This window comes from Nannospalax galili, unplaced genomic scaffold (genome assembly GCF_000622305.1).
Source record: "Nannospalax galili isolate Female #2095 unplaced genomic scaffold, S.galili_v1.0 scaffold136, whole genome shotgun sequence".
In the NCBI taxonomy this organism is placed as follows: domain Eukaryota; kingdom Metazoa; phylum Chordata; class Mammalia; order Rodentia; family Spalacidae; genus Nannospalax; species Nannospalax galili.
This window is the reverse complement of record NW_008340872.1, coordinates 7,678,848-7,688,417: the sequence shown is the minus strand read 5'-3', so window position 1 is coordinate 7,688,417 and position 9,570 is coordinate 7,678,848.

Genomic DNA, 9,570 nt, shown 5'->3' with positions numbered 1-9,570 from the left:
GAGTTCTACATCAGAGACTTCCCTACTTTCCCCACCTACTTGAGGTTCCCACCCATGTGTTTGAAAAGTGCCTTATAACTATAAGAACATCACACATTGTTTCCACATTGGAGCATGTTATTTGGGGGCAATGTGGTTCTTTGTTTTCAGGCCATGGTCTTTTATATTTGGCTCAAAAACAATCTCTTACTCCTTTTGAGGTGAGAGCTGTGTTTTCTGTAACTGCTTCCAAGTAATGAGACCTTATTTTATGTCCTGAACTTGAGCATCAAGATGTTATAATAAAGAAAGCAGATACCAACCTTTTTTTTAGAAAAAAAAAAAAAAACTCCCATTATTTTTTTGATATATCCTAAATTCTTACTGATGAAGTCCCATTTAGTTCAGTTCTTTTGTAATCCTATTTCTACCATCTGAATGATAGCATTTACGATTTCACTGATATGAAATTTTAACCAATTTTATCTGATTATACACAAAGTAGAAGGCTGTTGATGTCTGGGAGAGAATGACATATTTGTTGTTGGGATTTAGTGTATATAGTGAAGTTTACTTTTACCCCTTTTCGGGGCTTTATCACTTAGAGCAAGGTACAGCCTGTAAAGGGAAGATGTTTCAGGCTTTGCAGCCTGGATAGTCTGTGTTGCAGTGTCTCACCTCTGCAGTGTATCACACAGGCAGTTGCACATAATAGGTAAGAAATAAGTCTGACTACTCTAATAAAACCGTTTATGGAGAACAAACTTCTCGTTTAGGAATGCTACATGTTTCTTTTGTTATTTTCTTTTATTCTAGTTATTCCTTTTGATATTTTCAACCATTTATAAATGCTAACATATATAGTGTATCAACCATTTTTAGTATGTTGGACATGTATGAACAGGCCAAGTGGGCTATGTTTGCTGGTCCCTGACCTGGTAATTTTTCACATTTTATAGCTTATTCCCAAATGATAGCTTGAGGACAGGATGAGGGAGGCTTGCATGACATTATCCTATTTGGAGGTCTGGTTTATATAGTATTTGATCCCCAATCTGACCTAATCTATTCTAAAATAGTTTAGTGAATTGAACAGAAATTTCCAAGATTAGATGTTAAAATAGCTTGGTGGAATCTAAAATTTATTAACACCTTCTAAAGGCTTTACTTGGTAGTCACAAGAATGTTAGATCAGATACAGGAGCAGGCAATGAATGGTTATTGAGAGGCTCAAGATTTTAACCTTCTTCCAGATCTTGGTTAGAGTCTCGAACATCTACCTGATCTTGAACCCCTCCCTCATCCTTACCTTCCATTCTCCTGTATTTCAGTTATATGTGTACTGATAGAATTTATGAATTGCAGGAGAACCATAAGCCTCATTAGGGAAGTCATAAGTCCCTTTAAGTGGCCAACTGGTCCTAAATTGGCAGACTGGCCTTGCACAAGCCGTATCAACTGGTCACTTCCACAACTGAAGGAGACTGTTTATGGAGCCAACCTGTCTCCCTTAATGCCCTAAGATGGCTTGCCTGCCTGAGAAAATAATCTTGGGAGAGAGATCCTCTATCACCCAAGAACACCAGACCCTGACACCAAGTTAACTCCTACAGCTGTGTTCAACAGAGTTCCTATATAAGTCAAAACCACCCCTCCCTTCGATACAGATGGCTTGGTCCCCAGAAAGGCTTCTGCCCCTCACTTGATACCTTGGAATAAAGAATGCATTCCTGTTGTTGGTCTGGCTCTGGTTCTTATTTCTTAACTTTAAACTCCTCTCTTTTTCTGCTCTCCTAAGTCTGACAAGTAGTTTTCTCCTTTCATTGTTTTCCACCAGAATGTAAATTCTTTGAAGGGTGAAGGTGACTGGATCATCATTGCCTGACATCCACTCATAGTGATTGTCAAGCTCCATGGATGCTGATTACATATAAACTCTTCTCTAAAATGGCATGTTGAAATTAAGTACACATAAAAAATACTGTACGAGCCATTTGCCTTTCATACATGATACACTTTTGACTCAATTAACTATAAAAATGGAGTAGTCGGAATGTCTGCATTAGAAGACACTACTTTTGGGAAATGGGTTATGTTTCTCTCATCCATCATCCTGGCTCTGTCCTCTACTAATCTGAAAATAAATAAAACCAAACACCTCTGCCTGGACACAAACCAGAAACAGGATCCATGGCCAGACAAAGGTGAGCACCTCAGGCTGAGTCACATGCAGGTAAATTAATGGCACCTTTGCCTTCTGATTACAGAGTACTACTTCTAAATAAACCTCTCTTGGTAAGTCATCCCAAGTCCAGTGAGGAGGAAAGGAGATTTCAGAATATTTAAAACACTCTCCTCATTATTTAGAGAATATTTTCTAGAATGATAATACCTAACATTAGCAGTGAATGAGTTTATTCAGAAGTGTTAAAGGATTTAGAATTTCTCTAGAACTCCTCCCACTGTTTAGGCCGGGGGTGGGGGGTCGGGGGACCTGTCTTTGAAGAATCTGTGTGTAGTTTCACTGCTTTGTCATGGGGAAGTTAGCAGGAGGTAAAAGCAGTTGCTACAGTATTGAGACACCCAGTTGTCATCAGCATTTGGTTTGGATGATTGTGGCAGTGAGGCGTGTACACAAAATACTGCACTGGTGTTAGGCTAGAGGTGTCAAGGAGCAACTGAAAAGCTAGGCTTGTGTGCTGAGGGGAGTTACCCGCTGTGAGGCTGCAGTGAGTGAAGGCTGCAATTAGAAGGCCCAACAGCAGGTCCACAACCTTTCAGGCTGCTTCAGTTTTCAAGTGAAGTGAAATGCAAACACAAATAGCCAGGAGGGTGAAATTTAAATTAAACTTCGGAATCATTTTGTGTTTGAACCATTTATAGTGTTCCTTGTTCTGCTGATAAGGATGCTTTCTTTGGAAGTCTAGAAAAATAGCCCAGTACAGAAATCTCCCTTGCCTCTGTAGTCTCCATTTACATGCTGTGCACACAGTCACCTTGAAACAAAGGAGTGTGATGTAACCTTTGGGAGGAGTTTCTAAGCAGTGACGGTTGCTTAAGGGATACTCCAAGATGCTGACCTGGTGCACGATAGGACCTCAGGCCAGGATTGCTGGGCAGTTCTTCATTAGGTGACTACATTTAGAAGTGCTTTGGCAGGGTCTGGGGAGATGGTTCAGTTGGTAAACTGCTTGCCAGAAAAGCATAAAGATATGAGTTCCAGCTTCCGAAGCCAGGGTCTGGTGGTGCTCACTTGTAATTCCAGTGCTGGTAAAATGGACACAAGCAGATCCCTGGGGATTGCTGACCAACCAGCCTAGCTTACTTGGTGGGTTCTAGGCTAAAGGGGATAAACCTTTAGATAAACCTTTATCTCAGATAAACAAACACAGGGACAGCACAAAGTGATATGTATGAAGGGTCCCCAACATGGATCAGGAGTCTTCTTCAGTACGCCCTGCTGTGAGCGTTGGATAAAGCACTCAGCATTTCTACAGCCTTTTCTACTGGACTGGTTTCTCTCCTGACAGGAGATGGATGTGAATGGGAAGACTACTTCTTAGAACAGTGGAGATTAAAAGTCTGAGAATTTGTGATTCTTTGAGTCATACACCACCTGCAGAAATTCCACTTTCAAGGGATGTTGCAGTCTACCCTGGCACCATGCAAGCAAGAGTCTCCCTGCTTTGGTAATTAGGCACTTTCTTTCTGAGACTTTCTGTCTGATTTGGGGGAATCAGTCCATCCAAAATGATTTAATATCTAAAGGTCTAAATTTAATGTGGTAATCAAAAAGGTAATACACTGTATAAAATATAGTAAGAATGAATTTCTCATTCGAGGAAATAACAATGTCACCAACGTCTTAGGGTGAGAAGTGAAGTTCTCGAGTTGCCTATCCCTTTTAATCTATGTAGACATACAATTTTTTTTCAAATACATTTTGTTTGCTACCTTGATAGATATTATTTCTTTAAGAAGATTTAAGAAAGATATTCATACAAAAGTTTATATAGGGTGTTTGAAGTAGAAGGAAAAACAGGAAAAAGGGAGCGTAGCCATTAGGCTTTAAGAAGAGACGTTATTCCTTCAGGCAGTTCTGGTGATAGGAAACCCAGTGACTCAGGCTCCCAGAGCTCAGATTCTCCACTTGCTTCACCCACAGCAGGCAGCAGAGCTAAGTCATTCAAATAAAGCCTTTCCTCAGGCCAAGGGAAGTTTCTGTGTTTGAGCCTAGACTGCATCTTCACCTTGAAAGAATAACTTTCTGTGTTTATTCCTTTTGACTAGAAAGTGTTTTTTCCCCCAGGCAGAAGTAAAGAGAAAAAAGTTCTTATTCATAGTTGGGAGAGACAGGGAGAACTTGCCCTGTGATGTGGTGGCTAGATGTTGGTTAAATGTATGATGATTTAAAACCCTATCTATTGGGGGCTGGAGAGATGGCTCAGCGGTTAGGAGCACTGACTGCTCTTGCAGAGGACCCAGGTTCAATTCCCAGTGTCCACATCATCCTTAACTCCAGTTCCAGGGGAATCTTAAACCCTATTCTGACCCCCGCAGCATTGTACAACATGGGTGCACTCACATACATGCAGGCAATAGACTCATACACGTAAAAAAATAAAAACATTAAATAAATTATTTAAAAAACCTATTATAGGTGTTTCAGTATTCCTTCCATTATATAATGGAATCTGTTTTCAGCTCTCTAAGTATGAGAAGAATTTATGTTTGGTTAATGAATAGATTGGAACAGACTTTCATGTTGGTCAAATAGCACTGTGTGGCTGCTGGGGTTTCCACTGTGAGTAATTCAAGGAGTTTTTGGCTACCACATTGGAAGTCTGTTTGCTCTCAGACAATGTGGCAGAGCATTGTGCCCAGACAGTGGATCTGTGCTCTTACATAATCTGTGTATTCCAAAGAAAAGCTTAGATTTTGGTAAACTCTGGGCAGATTAACTCAAAACTTTTGAAATAACTTGCCTGCTATGTATGCCTTTCTTAACCAAAGCCTTGAGCCGTGACAGATAGTTAATGTTATAATGTGATTTTGAGTAGGGACCTTGGGATGTGGTGAGCTGAGGTCAGCCACATGGATAGTCATGTTTATGTGACTGACTCCCCCAGGAGAAATGCTGGATCCCAGGATTTGGATGAACATCCTTTCTTGGCAATACTTGATGCACATTGACACACGCTATTGCTAGAAGAATTGAATGCTCTGTGACTCCACTGAAAGAAGTCACCTAGAGGCTGGCTTTGACTCGGTAGCTCCTGGGCTTCTGTGTGTGTATATTTTTTCACTGTTGATTTAAGTCTTTATCTTTTGTTGTCACACATAATGTGAGTGTAACATCTTAGCTTAATTCTGTAAGAATTGAACCTCGGGTAAATTTGGGCATCATTAAACAAAACAGAAGGGAGAGTGAGAGAGAGATGGAGAGAGGGAGAGAGAGAAAGAGAAAGTAAGATGAGGAGAGGAAGAGGAAAGAGGGAGTGAGAGAAAATGGAGAAGCTAAGAAGGGTGGAGGAGAGGGAGAGGGATCCAGTCTTCTTTCTCTGAGAGCCTGCTGCGATTCCTGCCCCAAGGTCCCGACATATAAGTGAAGAAGCCTTCGAGGTGAACTGAGCCTCCTCAGCCACTGTTTAATTTCAAGCAGACAAGAAGCTTTGAGTGACAGCTGCTTACCTGAGCCAGTCAGCCCCACTGTTGTCAACAAAATTAATGATTGTTATTATTTCAGACCACTTTGTAGGCATCATTTTCACTCAGTAATAGAGACCTAGAACAGGTTAAGGTACTGGGAATGGAGAGCTGTAATAGCACCTCTGAAGAGATGATTAGCAGAGGCTGGATCCCCTTAAGAAGATGTATGGTGATGGCATAAAGGAGGGAGTACATATGACCATATTTCAGTGTATTCATGTATGAAAATCTCAAGAATAAAGAAAAAAGGAAATAAAGGAATATAAAGAGAATAAGAAATAAACAATGAAGACAAGATAAAATAATAGAAAGAAGCCTTCACTTCCCAAAAATATTGTGTATGGTATAAAATATTATATATAATATACATGGTGTTTTAAGGTATGTTCCTGAGTAGCTTAATTCATCCTTTTAGCATGTGAATTGCCTCATATAGTGATTATATTCTGTGGTGGGAATGATTAAAATCTATATTCTTTTCCCCAATACAATACGTTGTTGTTATCATAGTCACCGTACTGTACAGTACATCTTTTAAACTTATTCCTCCTATCTGAATGGAATTTTGTGTCCTTTGACCAACATCTTATCAACCTGACATTTGTTTCTTTCCTGCACCTCTTTTCTCCCTCACTTCTCATCGTTATCCTGTGAGTTTAGATACCATTAGAACAGATATTCTCTAATTTAAGCTTTCTTTTCCAATGACCAGTCTAAGAAAGAGCATTTGTAGATAGCTGAGATAATTGGTTGTGGAGGTGTACTCTACATTTTCTGTTTGGCCACCCCAGTCCTTATGTTTTCATCTTTAGAAGCTTGTGAGTCTGCTTCAAGATACTACATGAACAAATATTTGCTGGTTTGTTCTTGGGAAATGTTTTTTACTTTTATCAGTTGGAGTTTGGGAGATGGAGACACTGATCTTTGACTATTTCTAGAAATGTCTAAAAGTAAGAGGCTTATCGTGTGGGGCAAGGCATGGAGAAAAGATGCCAAAATTTCCCCTTGTTTAAGTGGCTGCTGTTGCAGGCCTGGTTTCTTGGGAAGATTATTGTAGAGATGATGAGCAGTGTGGAGTTTATGAGGGAGCATCCTTGGGATCAACTCTTATGTAAGGGAAAGGAAGAAAGAACTGAGTAAGGTATAATATATATTATACTGGCAACTTGTCATGAGTTGTTTGAGCTCACTGACAAGCTGGCTGTCACATTTGTCCCCCCACATTTCAGAGCTAAGCATATTTGTCTCAAAGTGTCTGGCAAGACTTCTTGCCTCCAGCTCCGTGATAGAGAAGGAAGAGAATATCAAAATAGCCTTGAGAACAGCTAGAAGGCAAACCATTTTCAACAGATGTTACTGTTGTCATAGCCTGTGACAACAAAGTGACTAGGTTGGAAAGAGAGGCTGAAAGTTTAGTTGTGGGAACCTCCTCAGTGAGGAAGAAAGCTCAATTAAGAACTCCAGCTGACTACCTCAATGTCCCCAGTTAGTTTCTGATAGATGCCGTGAGCTCTCAATATAATGATGTTATCTTTGCTGGTTGCTGTGTGTTCTTTTACTTGGAAGCCTCATTGGAGGGGACACTCTGCTCTGCTGGGATTCTCTATGGGGAAATCCTTCTAGCTGGCTGCCTCAGTGGGGCTTCCATCACTAATTTCTCCTGGATGTTTTGAGCACCCAATTTGATGTTTTGCTCTGTCTCTGTTTCTATCTCTGTCTCTCTCTATTCTTTTCACTTTGGCTTCTGTATATACTTAATAAAATTACTCATTCAAAACCGAATTATGATGATCCTAGATCATCCTCTGGACTATACAGAACACCAGGAGAGAAATTAGCCATGGCACACACAGTGGGAACTGTGAAGCTAGGATACCCTTCAGAATTGTCCTTAGCAGGGATGAGGACGGTGGCGTATATACTGTTTGGTTATTGGATGGAATTTTTAAAGCAATTTTCAAAGAACTCCCAAGAGCTGAGGTCACCAGTGCCCCCCACCAATTAGGGAAGTAAATCCTTCAGTCTTGAAAGGGAGATGTAGGTGATATACCACAGCATCCATTTTAGATGCAGTGGATGGCAGCTGGGCCAGAAGGATTTCCTTTCAGGATGAGGCAGTGCAGGTGACAAACCTGGCTGAATATAAATGGAATAAAGCCAGAAGAGAAGTCATTAGCTGTTAGCAACTGTTTTTCACATCAGGGTATGGAAGAACGCAGATAATTTCCATTATAGCAAGAACGCTAAAGAACTCATGATGATTCCTTGCTAGAGATATCGCCTTTGGAGCACCGACTTATAAGTGAAAACCATGCCTGGTAAGAGCAGCACCTGTCCAGAAAAACCCTTGTCCCACAGCTGCTTGTCTCCTGCATCCCAGCCAGGGTCTCTAGGCAGCATAGTGGATGGAGTGACGTAACAAAACAGAATCAAGGGAAGGATGCTTGCTTTGCTGAATTTGCTGCTCCAGCTAGAGTAGGAAAAATTGTAATTAGCAAGAAAGGAACAGTGCTTTGGTTTGCACTGAGTATGTAAAAAAGAGCTGTTCTAATACTTAAAAGTCACCAGAAGACGGTGCACATATTATTCAGGAACAGGGAACAGGAAGCAGGGAGCAAGCAACACTTTCTGTTGAAGTGGTGAGAAAGAAGAGAATTGGTTTCTGCTTCCACTCTATTGACTATAGTATAATAAACAATGATTGGGCACATGTTACCAAACTACAGCTTCACAGAGTCTGTGGATCATTGCAATGGTTCTTTTCCTATAGATGTGCACAAACAACTTTGGGAATCTCAGAAAGGAACCTCATTCTCTGCATGTCCCTTTACATGATCATCCCAGTCCTAAGAACAAGTTTTCAGATGAGTAACCTGAACCTCAGAGAACTCCAAGGGCATGTTCTGGTCCTGTAATTAGTAAACGAGAGCGTGAGAATTTCACCTCCCCAAAATGCTCCTTTCTCTCAGCTTGGCTGCTTTCTACTGGATGTGAAGTTTGGCTATGCCCTCTGAAATTATCTGGTTCAATCATATCCTAGAGAACTGGTTTGGGGACAGTAATCCATGTTGTAGATGGGGGAAGGGAGCCTTAAAGAGATTAGAGCTGCTTCCAGTCATGCTAGCCTCTGTCCCTTACAATCTAAACCTCTCCAGAAAGTTCTGCATAGCACTATTCTGCAGGAGCGTCCATGACGTTTGTAATTTCATTTGATGCAGTATTCAGGTGATGACCATTGAAGATAAATGCACTTTCATATTTCAAGTTTTTAGTGTAGCTTTGAGAACATAAATTTACCTCTTCTGCTGGTTAGTTTTTTTGTCAACTTGATATGAACTAGAGTCATCTCAGAAGAAGGAGCCTCAATTGAGAACTTTCCTCCATTGGACTGGCCTGTGGGTATGTCTGAGGGGTATTTTCTTGATTACTAATTGATGTAGGTTGGCCCAGTGTGCTGTGGGTGGTGCCATCCTTGGGCAGCTGGGTCAGGGTGTATAAGAAAAGTAGCTGAGCAAGCCAGGGGGAAAGAAGCCAGTAAGCAGCTCTTCTCTGTCATCTTTATTTCCTGGTTCCTGCCTTGAGTTCCTGCCTGACTTTCCTCAGTGATTGATTATGACCTGGGAGTTTTAAGATGAAATAAGCCCTTTCCTCCCCAAGTTGCTTTTGGTGATGGTATTTATCAAAGGAAAGCAAACCGAGATACTTCCAATTTTGTGGTTTTTGTGGTGTCAGGGCTTCAGTAGTGACATGCGTTATTCTGACGGTCCGGCATGACTGACTTCCCTTCCCTTCCCTTCCCTTCCCTTCCCTTCTTCCCTTCCCTTCCCTTCCCTTCCCTTCCCTCCCCTCCCCCCCCTTCCCCTCCCTTCCTTCTCCTCTCTT